Genomic DNA, 13,839 nt, shown 5'->3' on the forward strand with positions numbered 1-13,839 from the left:
CATATGTCGGAGAGTCTGTTGTAAGAAAGACCAGGAAATTGAGTAGTTCTGAATGTTGTCTTAACGGTGGATGTATGAGCTGAGGAAACAGAGTTGGAAATGTATCAATGTAATGTATTTTTCGATTCATTTGTCTAGAAGTTTATCCTGATTACCAGTTTGAACTCAAAACGCGGGTTCCCATGTAGTACAGGCAATGGGTGTCAAATAATGGAAGAATCGCTCACAAGGTGATACAAGCATGAAATTTTTCACAGATGTTCAGAAGAACCTATAGAACAATTTCAGGAGTGGAGCCACTCAAAATTCAGTGTTGCATAGCAACGGTTGCTAGGCAAAAGATTGCAAACCAAATCAGCCCAGATGTTATTTGCAAGACAGGTCAACGCAGTAGTCAATGTTATTCAATTCAATTCAAATTCAAAAATACTTTATTTATCCCAGAGGGAAATTAAATGTTGATGTAGCTCAATTAAATCAAGGAGTTATTATAGATGCTGATGGCTGTGGGCAGGAAAGATTTCCTGTAGCGGTCCGTTTTGCATCCAAACTGAAGAAGCCTTTGACTGAAGAGACTCTGTTTTCCGATAACAGTCTCATGGAGAGGATGTTCAGGGTTGTCCATAATTCTCTTGATTTTATGCAAAATCTTTCTTTGCATTATTGTCTCCAGAGGTTCCACAGTCGTCCCCAGAACAGAACCAGCCTTCTTTATCAGGTTGTTGAGTCTTTTTAGGTCCCTGGTTCTGATGCTGCTGCCCCAACAGATGACGCAAGAGGAAATGACGCAGACTTGTAGAAGATCTGCAACATCTTGTTGCAAACCTTGAAGGACCTTAGCTTCCTCAAGAAGTACAGTCTGCTCTGTCCTTTCTTGTAGATTGCTTCACTGTTGTGTGTCCAGTCTGTTGTCCACATGAACACCAAGGTATTTATATTCCTCAACCACCTCCACTTCTTCTCCCATGATGGAAACAGGGTTTGATCTGACCCTGTTTCTCCTGAAATCTACAATCATCTCCTTTGTTTTGTTAACATTTAAGATGAGATGATTGTTCCCACACCATGCCACAAAGCGGTCCACCAGCTCTCTGTACTCAGCTTCTTGTCCATCTCTGATACACCCGACCACTGCAGAGTCATCTGAATATTTCTGTAGATGACAGGAGTCTGACTTGTACTGGAAGTCTGAAGTGTACAGAGTGAAAAGGAATGGTGAGAGTACAGTCCCCTGTGGTGCTCCTGTGCTGCTGATCACCTGGTTAGACACACAATTCTTCAGTCTGACAAACTGTGGTCTGTTTGTCAGGTAGTCATTAATCCAGGTGATTGTTGAGGCCTCCACCTGAGTCTTCTGAAGTTTCAGACGAAGCAGATTGTGTTAAATGCACTGGAGAAATCAAAGAACATGATCCTCACAGTGCTGCCTGCTTTGTCCAGATGACAGTGGGTTTGTTGAAGCAGGTGTATGATAGCGTCTTCAACTCCAACTCCATGGCGATAAGCAAACTGCAGGGGGTCCTGATATGTGCTGGTTTGCTTACACAGGTGGGTCAACAGGAGTCTCTCCAGGACCTTCATGATGTGGGATGTCGGGGCAACAGGTCTGTAAGTCATTGATGTCTGAAGGGTGAGTTTTCTTTGGTACCGAAACCAGACAGGATGTCTTCCACAACAGTGGTACCTTCTCTTGGGTCAAGCTAAGATTGAAAAGGTGTTGCAGAATCCCACAGAGCTGCTCTGCACAGGCCTTCAGGACTCGGGGGCTGACACCATCTGGACCTGCAGCCTTGTTCCGGTTCAGTCTCTCCAACTGCCTCTTCACCTGACTTCTAGAAACAGAAAAGTGGAAGGGGGAGGCAAAGGGGACAGCAGCATCTCCTGACTGGGTTGAAGATAAACTAGTGGAAGCAGAAGAATCCATGACTGAGGTGGAGGTGGAGATGTTACAGGAAAGCTGTGAGTCAGAGGAGGGTGGGATGTCTCTTTGGCTGGGAACAGGAGGGGAGGATGGTGAGCTTGTTCCTGAACTGAACCTGTTGAAGAATGTGTTCAGCTCATTTGCTCTGTCCAGACTTCCATCCATCCAATCCTCTCTCTGCTTGAGGCCTATGATCTTCTTCATTCCTGACCACACATCTCTGATATTGTTCCTCTGCAGTTTACTCTCAAGCTTCTTTCTATACACCTCCTTGCTCTCTCTGATCTTGACTTTGAGCTGCTTCTGTATACTCCTCAGTAACTCCCTGTCTCGCTCCCTAAAGGCTCTTTTTTTCTTGTTCAATAGTTCCTTTAGCTCACTGGTGATCCAGGGTTTGTAATTAGGGAAGCATCTCACTGTTCTGGTGGGGATGGTGTTGTCCACACAGAAGTTTATATAGTCAGTCACACACTCAGTCATGGCATTAATGTTCTCTCCATGTGGCTTACAAAGAGAAATCCAATCGGTTGCATCAAAACAACCCTGTAAGGCTTCTTCAGCTTCATGTGACCACTTTCTAACAGTCTTTTTTGTGACAGGTAGTCTCTGGACAAGGGTTTTATATGCTGAACAGAGAAAAACAAGATTGTGATCTGATTTACCCAAGGGAGGTCTTGATTTCGAAATGTATGAATCCTTGACATTTGCGTAAAACAAATCCAATGTCTTGTTTTCTCTGGTAGAGCAGCTGACAAACTGTTGAAAAGTTGGCAGTGTAGCAGAGAGTGAGGCATGATTAAAATCACCACATATTGCCACAAAAGAATTGGGGTGTTGTGTCTGTATCTTAGCAACAACGGAACTGATGACATCACATGCAGTGTCGGCAACAGCTGAGGGTGGAATGTAAACAGCCACCAAAAACTGGTGAACTCTCTTGGCAAATAATATGGACGAAAACTTACTGCCAATAGTTCAATGTCAGGACTGCAGAGACGACTCTTCACAGTAACATGTCCTGGGTGACACCATCTGTTGTTGACAAGAACTGCCAATCCACCCCCTTTCCTTTTCCTGCCACTCTTTAAATCTCGATCTGCTCGTACAGTCAGGAAGCCCGGCAGAGAGACGCTGGAGTCGGGGATATGATCCTGTAGCCATGTCTCAGTAAAACACATAATGCTACATTCCCGATATTCTTGCTGAGTCCTTGTCAAGGCTAGAAGTTCATCCAACTTGTTAGCTAACGATCTTACATTGCCCATGATGACGGATGGCAGAGATGGTTTGAACTTCTTCTTTCTTTCTCTCCTCTTTGCTCCTGCTGTGCATCCACGACGCCTCCTTTTCAATTCCAGTGGGATTTCTGGCTTCAGTTGTCGAATTATTTCTGCTTTTCCAATGTTAATCAGCTGCTCCCTGTTGTAAACCACCTTGTTGCTATAGTTATGCATCATAACAAAAGAGTAAAATATACAAAAGTATTGGGAAAAATTAATCCAGCTGCACAGCATCCAAGGCAGGAAGGAATAGTTGTCCAAAAAATGCAATTTCTTCCAAGAAATAACAGGAATGAAATTTGGAAAAAAGAAAAATCTCAATGTGAGGTACAGAGCTACTCCAACGTGCTGACACCCTCAGCAGCGCATTCTAGAACATTATGGAGGAAATGGGGAGCCCATTTGAGGAGGAAAACCAGGACCTTTTAAGACTGCATTCAAAAGACATCATGGACAAGCAGTCAATTGAATGTCTAACCACAATAATATCAAAGGGTCAAGAGCAGTATGCAACGTTTGTTGAGGAAAGGATTAGAACAAACATTAAGCCAAATACAGCAACAATTACCAGAAACAAGGTGATGCTCTTCAATGTTCAAGCACAAACATCAAAGAAATCGGGAGATAAGGTGAATCTCCTCAAAAATGAATCGTCACTATTCGCAAGGCGGTATATTGCGTGCCAAACGAGATGGTGACTTGGACAATTTTTTTCAGGCATGAAAATCACCCCTTTCCACCATCTCTCTCTATCTATGGGCAGTTACGACAGGGGAAGGAGTCTGACCTAATGACCTGTCTTGAACAGAAATTGGAATCACCAAATGATGTGACACCAGATACTGAAGTACAAATTATGGATGGTGCAGCGCTTGCTAACTTTCAGAGACCTGAAGGCTGTAAGACATTTGGAGACTACACTGCAAAGATTTTTCTTCCATACATACACAAAGCCCAAAGTCAGGCTCAGAGAGTGGATGTCATCTGGGATCAGTACTTTGATAACAGTCTAAAAGCACAGACAAGAGAACTGCGTGCCAGTGGCCCTATCCAAAGGAGACGAGTTGGAATGTCTAGCCCCACACCCAAAAACTGGCATCAGTTCCTTCGCTTAAGCAGCAACAAGACTGACTTGTTCAAATTTCTGAATGATGAACTGATGGAGAAGACATCAGCAGACATAGTTATTGATGGTGCTAATGTATTATGTTCACCTCCACGAAATACAAGCCACATCGCTCCCTGCAACCACGAGGAAGCAGATTCCAGGATAATCGTACATGTGGGTGATGCTGTTATGCAGGGCTTCCACAAGATCCTTGTTCGAACTGTAGATACTGATGTGGTGGTTTTGGCAGTGTCAGTTGTGCAGCAGCTGGCTCAGACAGATCAGATTGAACTCTGGATTGCGTTTGGTTGTGAGAAAGACTTCAGGCACATTCCAGCTCACCAGATATGTGCTTCACTTGGCCCACAGAGATCCTTGGCACTTCCTATGTTTCATGCTTACACGGGTTGTGATACTGTGTCCCATTTTGTCCAAGTTGGAAAGAAGACAGCGTGGAAAGTCTGGGAGGCACATGATGAATTGACCAAAACCTTCTTTGAGCTCCATAATGCCCCAGAGGAAATAGCTGAAGGGATGGAAGCTTCTCTGGAGTACTTCACCATCCTCCTTTATGACAGGACAGCAACATGCTCTTCTATCAATGAAGTCAGAAAGAATTTGTTCATTCACAATGGGCGCCAGATGTCAGGTCTTCCTCCAACCAAGGCTGCCCTGCAGCAACATATCAAGGGAGCAAGGCGGTCATCACTGGGGATGCATCACAGTGCCATATCGTCAGTTACCCTCTCCAGCTGAGTGGGGATGGGTTGGCTCAGTACAGTGGAAGCCTCTTTGGTCAAGTTTGCCTGAAGCTAGTGCATCGTGCCCAGAGCTGCTCAAGTGTTCTTGTCGGAGCAGATGTCAAGACTGCACACTGCACGAAAAGAGGGATTTGTGTCACTGTGGACGGCAGTGAACATCCGCGAATTTGCCTAATTTTCGGACGCACCCGGGAGCTTGCAGGCAGACAAACTTTAAGTTTGTTGAGCGAGAAAATCGTCAGAAACGAACCCGACTTGCGGCGGGCTCTCACAGCGGGGTGCTAATGGCCCAGCGATTAGCACCCCGCTGTGAGAGTGCCTGGACCTCTCACTGGCCTCGCTGGTATTGGACGAAAAAGGTACGTGATTACATGAAAAAGCTCCTGTAAAGCTGACTGCCCATTGGCCAATTAGGTTACTATATGCATACTTTATATGGGCATATCATTCAGCAATTATGATTAATAATTGTGATTATGATTACTAATATTCCTGGGATGTTTGTGTACTTCATATATTCACGTCATTCTTATTAGCTGCACTATGACTAGGCTATGAATGCAGGCATGAATGACGTGAATCTATTGAGGAAATGAAAAAGGAAACTTTTTTTTTCAAAGCGCTTTTATTGCCACACCACACAATGTACATAGCTTACATTGTAATAAGAACCATGTTGATAATAAAGAATTGAAAACTATACACACACACTGCTGTAGCCTACAATATACACAATAAGCCTAAACGCCGCCGTTTGGAATCCGCATTCTTCGCATTACTCCGGTCCCTGCAGGGTCTGCGGGAGTTGTCAGACGTCCTCATCCTGGATCAGAAGCTGGCTTCTGGGAGCTGTTGGAATAACCAATAAATAATCAAAACATAGTCTAGCCATGCACAGCATATTGACAACTTGTCTATAAAGTAACAAAAGTCATATTGACAGCGTATATGTTCTTACTCCCTTTCACTCTTCTGTGGTGAGACTGGGAGTATTTCGGGTTGGCTTCAAGACGCGCCTGTAGCACAGCACACAGGTCCGTCACGCAGCTAAAACAAACAAACAAGAGGACTGAATAAAATGACCAGTGCTTAAAAGTATCAGTGCCAGCCGTGGTAAAAGTCAGCGCCGCACACCCTCGATAGTGTCCCCGTCTACCTCTCTGAAGTTCGGACTGTTTGCCACCTCCTTCAAGCGACTCGTTACATCCATATTGTGAGGTGACAGTAGCCTGTAAAAACAATAGGCCTATGGTTAATAAAAAAAAACCTGCATTGACGTAACGTAACATCGGGTCCAACTCAACTAGATATTGGGAGAAAATTCACTTATTCTTACCCTTGATCTGGATTATAATGCCACGGTGAGTTATGCAGGCGGCGAACTGCTTCCTATAAATTGAAAACACGAAATACATTTTTTTTTAAATAAAGCAGCTCACACTGGTTTTCACGTGATGGACACAATTAAGTTGAGTTTAGCCTAAAGCCACAGTCAATAACCTACTCTTACCGCGATTTTCGGATTCTGTATCCGCCTTCTCTTGCGCTCTTCAACTTCTCTGGAATGTAACTCCAGTGCGTTCTCGACGGCCATCTTGCCTCCAACCTAGCGAATCTCTGGTCGATTCCCTCCAGAACCCTCTCCACGACCGTATCCACAGTGCTGGCCACCATACGAGACATTCCGGTCATAGCATTCAACAGGACTTTCATTTGATCTGCCTGTAAGCAAGTGAGTAAGTAAGTTTAATATACAGCACATTTAAAATCAGCGAGAACTGTCCCAAGTGCTGTACAGTGTCAACAAGACTAAAATTAAACAATCAAATGGTCATGTGCAAGTAAAAAAACACACAAACCTGTAGACCCGCAGAGAGTTGCTGGGGAGTTGAAAGCAAGTCGTCTTCCAGCCATTGTATTCCGCAAACCAGGGCAGTTTTCACAGCACAGGACCTCAGCGATTTCTGTCTGCCTTTCTGCCGCCAGATCTGCTACTTAAACTTTTTGTTTACACTGCACGACACAATGTTTCTCATACGTCTTTGAACGAGAGCTTATACGAGCCGTTAAGCTCCACCAATCATATATACACGTCATTACACGGAATACTCACCACAGCTGGCAATTTGCACTGTTTTGACACAAAAATGGACTCTGCAAGGACAAAGAAAAGACCTCGGCGATATTGTGACCATTGTGACACCGAATTAAGCCATACACAATAAAACACTGAGCGCACTACTGCACATTATGTATACAGGCCAGATTTCTATATTTTTATTTCTATATTTCTATTTTATTTAAGAAACCTTTTTGAATATTGTTGTTGCATGCTTATTTTATCTTTATCTTATTATTATACATTTGGACATCCAGTGCGGGCAACAAAGAAAAGAATTTCATTGTTCAGGGAAAATCGTTTCTAACTGCACATATGACAATAAACCTTTGAATCCTTGAATCCTTGAATCCTTGAATTTTGCCCACAAAAAGTGGTTACAAAAGAGGTGTTTGGGAGAAAAAAAACAGATATGCATCACCTGTCACCAGCAGACAGCGTGCACCTCTTCTTTTTCAAGACAACACAGCAACAAACTTGGCTGGAGTTGGAGGTGACGGTGAACGTGTAGAAACAGGCCTGCCCACCCCCCACCTCACCTCACCCCACCCCACTTGAAAATGACTGTGGCAGCTCCTGACCTGATCACTGGCATTTACATATTAAAGGCTCTCCTAAGTAGGGGAGGGGAGGGGGGCATGGGGGAGCAGTTGCCAGGTCAATTTGCGACAACTTGGTAGCCTGATAAACCAGCCTAAATGGATTGGATGTCTAATTTAGTCTGGCACCGATCAATGGATACAACGGAACATTGTTGATGAGCACAACCCGTTGTCTTTCAAACCGCGTCTGTGCCTATAGGCCAACGCTCTGACCAATCAGCGCAACTGACTGTGACGTAGTAAGCGCGACAGAAAGCTTTGGTGGGAGGGGACTCTTCCAAAACTGATGCCAAGCACAGATTCTATAATAGGACAGATACGCCACTCACGGTGCATTTCCGGTTTCCAACGAGGCGATTTTGGTTGCAGTTCCACCCTCTTTCCACGTGGGGCGCCCAATTTTGGAGACCAGAATGAATGGAGTCCTATGGAGCTATACGCCCTTTCGTGCCCTTATCTCAAGATATAATTTTTTCTCTAGTAATTCGAATGTTGTTTTCGAAAAAGGGTGTTTAGAAAATACCCATGGCTGAGTTTTAGATTTTTAGAGCCACTCATTTGCTTAAAAAAAGGATTTGAAGTCTATATGACGTCATACATAGCTGGTCGACCAGCTGTCATTAGCACAATGCTAGCGCGTTGTGGACAACAAGAAGCCAACCAGTAAGAAATCAAAGGGATATATGTACTCGTTCAGTAGATATTTTTACTTGAAACCCATGTTGAGCTCTCAGAAACTACATTCAAATCTGAGCGCTCTTGAGGAGACTTAGGTGACACTGACCATTTGTAGCATCTAGCTCCATTGGGCCCCATTCATTCTGGTCTCCACCGACGCTCCCAGTGGAATTCTGGTGGAACTGCAGCCAAAAAGCCGGTACAATGGGGCTTAATACAGAGTGGCAAGGCTGTTCGTTATAATGGCTGTGTGCCAAGGCTGAATCAAACGAGCACTGTTCCATTGCCGCCGCCATCTTTCTTGTTGTGCTTTCGCTTGTCTATGTTCGCTTCCACTGCCCAACGTCGCACTGCTCTGTCGTCACTCCCTCAAAACCCCGCACCAGAACCCTCTGGCCCGCCCGCGTTGATTCAAAACACATCTCTGCGTTGTGATTGGTTTAGTTGCCATCTGCCAGATTCAGGGCAGTATTTTCAAAATGACAAGTGGATCGAGGCCAGACCCAACCGCAGGCAAAACATTTTGCCGTCCAGCAGTTGGCGCTGGTTTTCCAGGCTAACAACTTGGGCCAAGTTTTCACTTTTACCACCGCAAATGCAGGGGCTTAACGTAGGCGGACATGTAAGGGGCCACATACATCCACAAATCCCTCTTTTCATGCAGTGGCAAATGTGTTCGTGCACATCTAAAATGCACTGCCTACTGTACATGCAATGCTGACTGTGACAATACCTAAGCCTTTGGCAGTGAAATTCTAAACATTTGAGGGGTTTAAGAGTTCAATTGCATTGACCTTAGTAGTTAGCGGAATTCTGTTGGGAATTTTATTGTTCATTTCATTTCTTACATGTTGTATGTTGTTGGGCAGTTGCCTTTGGAAAGAGTAGCAATAAAGTTTATTGTATAAATGTTTCCATTGCGTTTGATTTGATTGGTTCAACTTAATAGATATGAATGAGTGTTAAATGCAAAAAGTGAAAGAGAGGCCTGACATGTACTGACATTTGCAAATCCATGTTTTACTTAACATGAGATTTCGTCTTCAAAAAGAAGTAAGACAACAATTGAAATGTTCATGTAATTGTGATGTTTCGGTGGCTAGAATGACATTAAAGGGGTTATTGCTGTACATATTGCTAATATAAAACATTTTGACACATTATTATAATGATTTTGAGAAAGAAAGTAAAAATATAAATACATAATATCATAAAATTGCTCAGTAACTGTATTATTGATGCTGGTTGCTAGGTAAAATGCTTTGCCTAGCAACCGTTGCTCTGCAAAATCAAATTTTGAGTGGCTCCACCCCTGAAATTGATAAGGAGGTCCTAATGAACACTTGTGCCGAGTTTCATGCTTGTATCACCTTGTGAGCGATTTTTTTTTATTTTTTATTTTTTATTTATTTTTTTTTTTTTTCACCCATTGCTTGTACTAATGTTATATACTTGTATATAACATATATATTTGTGTGCTGCCAAACCATAGGGTTGGCCCAGCTTGGAGGAAGCACAGCGCTACGGTGTCATGTTTAATGTACCGAATGTCTTTCGCCACAGTATTTTGTCATTTTGGAGGCCTATGTGTCATCTTGCCACAACAACTGTGCTCTTTTCTTCCCTTTTCTTATTTATTCCATAGAAAACATGGAGGATAAAGTCCTCTAGCATCAAAACTCACGTTAAAGGGGAAGTTAGGTTTTTTAAAACCTGGACTTCATTTCTGGCATAAAATACATTCATGTACTCACCGATAACCGTTGGGTGAAAGTCGGCGTCCTTCGGAAGATTTTTAGACCACTCGAGATCCGGGTATATCCACATAATGGGAGTGAACAGGGCATAGACAATACAGCCTCTAAATAAGGCATTATTTGTCTTTATTTCAACAATACTTTAAAGGGGATAGAGAATCAAAATCATCTTTTTCACGTTTTTGGTGTTAGTTCTGAGTCTCCCCACTGTGGGGAGTACACACAAAGTGCCAGCAAGTGTCAGAACCTCTGTTTCAAGTACTCCCCTTTTTTGAATATCCCCCAGAAAAAGTGCCAATACGTTTTTCAGACACGCCCCTTCGGCGAGAAACAGGAACAGGTGTGCCTTCCAAGGCTGTGAAAGCGGACTACGATCGTTACATATTCTTCCCCCAGAAAGCAATGTTCGCGATCGATGGCTTTTATTTATTTTTAACAGCATCCCCTGTACATACAACCGCCGACTTTTCCTTTGCGCTGCGCATTTCACGGAGTACAGTTTCACAAACCTTGCACGATTCCGAGCAGGCTTCAGTCGGAGTTTTGCTCAGTACAGGGTCAGTTCCGACAGGGACAGACACAGACTGCAGCGAGCTGTGCGCTCCGCTGAGAAGCTGATCGGCTGCAGCCTCCCATCTATCCATGACCTGCACGTCTCCAGGACTATGGGGCGAGCAGGTCGGATCACAGCTGACCCTTCTCTATTTGCACCACTCCCCTCGGGCAGGAGGCTTCGGTCCCTTCGGACCAGAACCTCCCGTCACAAAAACAGTTTTTTCCCCCTAGCAGTTGGACTTATGAAAACTTCATAATCACCTCCTAACCTGCCCCAGTCACATTACCATCATTAAAATTGCACTAATGAAGCTGCACTGTTGTTGCTCTGTATATTGGATACTGTGTATTGTTGTACACACCTTGTACATTTTATATTCATATATTTTTATTCTTTATTTTTTATTATTATATCCTATGTTACATGTTTGCACCTTACGCCGCAGCAAATTCCTAGTTAGTGAACACTGTTCACTAACAATGGCAATAAAACGAATTCTGATTCTGATTCTGAACAAAATCAACCCCAGCAATCAGTACAGCCTGTAAGTATCACATTTTATTGTTTTAAATGTGTGTTGTGCCATATTCCTGTTGTAAGAATTGCACGTTAGCTCTGGCTTGTTCATCTAAAGGGAATGAGCTTTCTTTTCAGTCAGTGTATTACTCTATAGCTCTGTTTTCAGTGAGAGCAAGGGCAGCCAATCAAGCAACGGCAACCGAATAGCGCCAACACCTACCTGCATTTCATAATGAGGTTGCCAGATAAGCTCTGAAACGACGCCAATAAGGGCAAACGACGCATTCTAAACTCAGCATAGTAACATAGCTGTTTCAGAGAGCCTTTTAGGGAGGTTCTGAGCCATTACAGACCCAACCAATTTTTTTTGGGCTACATATCACATCACAGAACAAGGATTAATGCCCCATTCAACCTTTCTCTATCACCTTTAAGCCGAATGAATGATTGAACGCGTACTATTGCACTTTTATCTCATAGATGCCATGTTGTTGTTATCTGGGGCTATCGGGGGCTTTCTACATACGCTTCAACTGGGATGACATCATCGACACGCGCCGCTGCGGCACAGCTCATTCACTCCAGTAAGGACATCCATCATACTCAAATACGTCGTCCACGTCGTTAAAATCTGATAAATATCCTGCCATGTTGCACAAAACTAGCAGTAGCAAACTCTGTGTGAAGTTAGCCGACTGTCACAGAGCACAGAGTAAATTACGTCATCCCAGTAGACGCGTGCGTAGAAAGACCTGAGACATGAGGCACCAAGGTAAACTCAGTACACACTAGAGTTTATATATCTTAGATCAGCTGGAGTATGTGGTTTGGGAAAGTGAGGTCCAGCCGGTTCGGTGTAGCATGTTATACCTGCAACAATGACCTGGATAAAGGGTGTACAATAGATAGATGGTTGGAAATTGAATAAATATAAAAATAAAATTGGTGGGGTGGTCCGTGATGTAGTGGGTTGAGCAGGCGCCCCATGTACAAGAGGCTATAGTCCTCGCTGCTGCTGGCCCCGGTTCAAGTCCCGCATCGGACAGCCCTGTGCTGCATGTCGTTCCCTCTCTCTGCACCCTGCTTCCTGTCTCTCTTAAGTGTCCCATCCATTAAAGGCATAAAAGCCCAAAAAAATAAATAAATAAAAATGGTAAAGCTCAGTTTTCAACCAACATTTTAGTCACAATTATAGGAAACATTTCAAATCTTGAAAATGAGACATTTTACATATTAGGAAAATCCTCTTGAATTTGATGGCAGCAGCACATCTCAAAAAAGTTGGGACAGGACCGTGTTTATCGCCGCGTGGCATCACCTCTACTTTGGATAAACATCTGAGACGGGTTGCTGTGATGGTTTATTGTGTATAAAATATTGGTTATGAGATTTGCAAATCATCACCTTCTGTTTATTCTTACACAGCGTCCCAGCTTTTATGGAATTAGGGATGTAAGACTATTACTCGAGAAAATGCGATGTCGTCCGTGACATATTTCATTCCATACCACAGAAAATAATAAAGGAAGAAATCCAGCATTTTCAGTGAAAAGGTAATAGAAATGTCAAATCCTCTTTTTCTTCACAGAAAATGTAAAGTAAATAGAGCGTGGAACTAAACAATCCCATTTTCACTTATTTTCAGTGACCTGCAACACCATCAAGAGGCTGTGCCGCTTGAAAACTGATGATTTAGGCTCAAAACTATCGAGTAAAAAATGTTTTGACATCAGCTTGCCTTTATGTATGCTGTATATTCACTGACTTCAGCAGGTCCGAGACAACAAAAAACAATGAAAAGGTGCCTTGAAAACAGCAAACCAGTGAGGCTGTTTCAATAGAACTTTGGAGAAGGGCCATGTGTCTGCATCTCTCGACATTATTTTAAAGCTCAACTGAGCACCCTGCAGTTTCCTTCAGCTGTGTAATGCAAGGGTGTAATTTTAATGTCAACGTGAGCGAGAACCTCCCCAGCGGACAGCTCAAGCTGCCACAAATATGGCCCCCTTTAAGACATAAATTTGCTCTAAATGGGTGACATTCAAGTACATTTCTTCATTGCTTAAGGCAATACCATAAAAAAAAAGATTTAAAAAAAAAATTAAGGTAGCTGAATTGCTTGAACTTTTTCAATAAGCTTAATAAGCTTTTTTTTTTTTTTTTAAAGGTTTGTTTTAGCCTCCATAATTGCATTCAAGTTTAAATTTTCCCTGTCAAAGTCTGATAGGACCCATAATTTTACATAATTCACATGCGCAACCATTAACTTCCAGGATGCTGTGACAGGGTCAACAAAAATGGGCACCGTTTACACATCTACTGATTGTAATGTCTGACATAAAAGCTCAAGAAAAAGGCCGACTTGGCTGTGTGGGACCGATGCCCACGGTCCAGTAAAAATTAGAAAACAAAGCTGATTATGTCAGAAAGTCATGATTATCAGACACAGCTAGCAGGACGTGGTGTAATGTCATCCCTCTAAGTTGTTGCAGTGACACACCTGTCCTTCTGGAGGTGGAGGTATATACGGACAAGTAA

The sequence above is a fragment of the Odontesthes bonariensis genome, chromosome 19, assembly GCF_027942865.1.
Source record: "Odontesthes bonariensis isolate fOdoBon6 chromosome 19, fOdoBon6.hap1, whole genome shotgun sequence".
NCBI lineage: Eukaryota > Metazoa > Chordata > Actinopteri > Atheriniformes > Atherinopsidae > Odontesthes > Odontesthes bonariensis.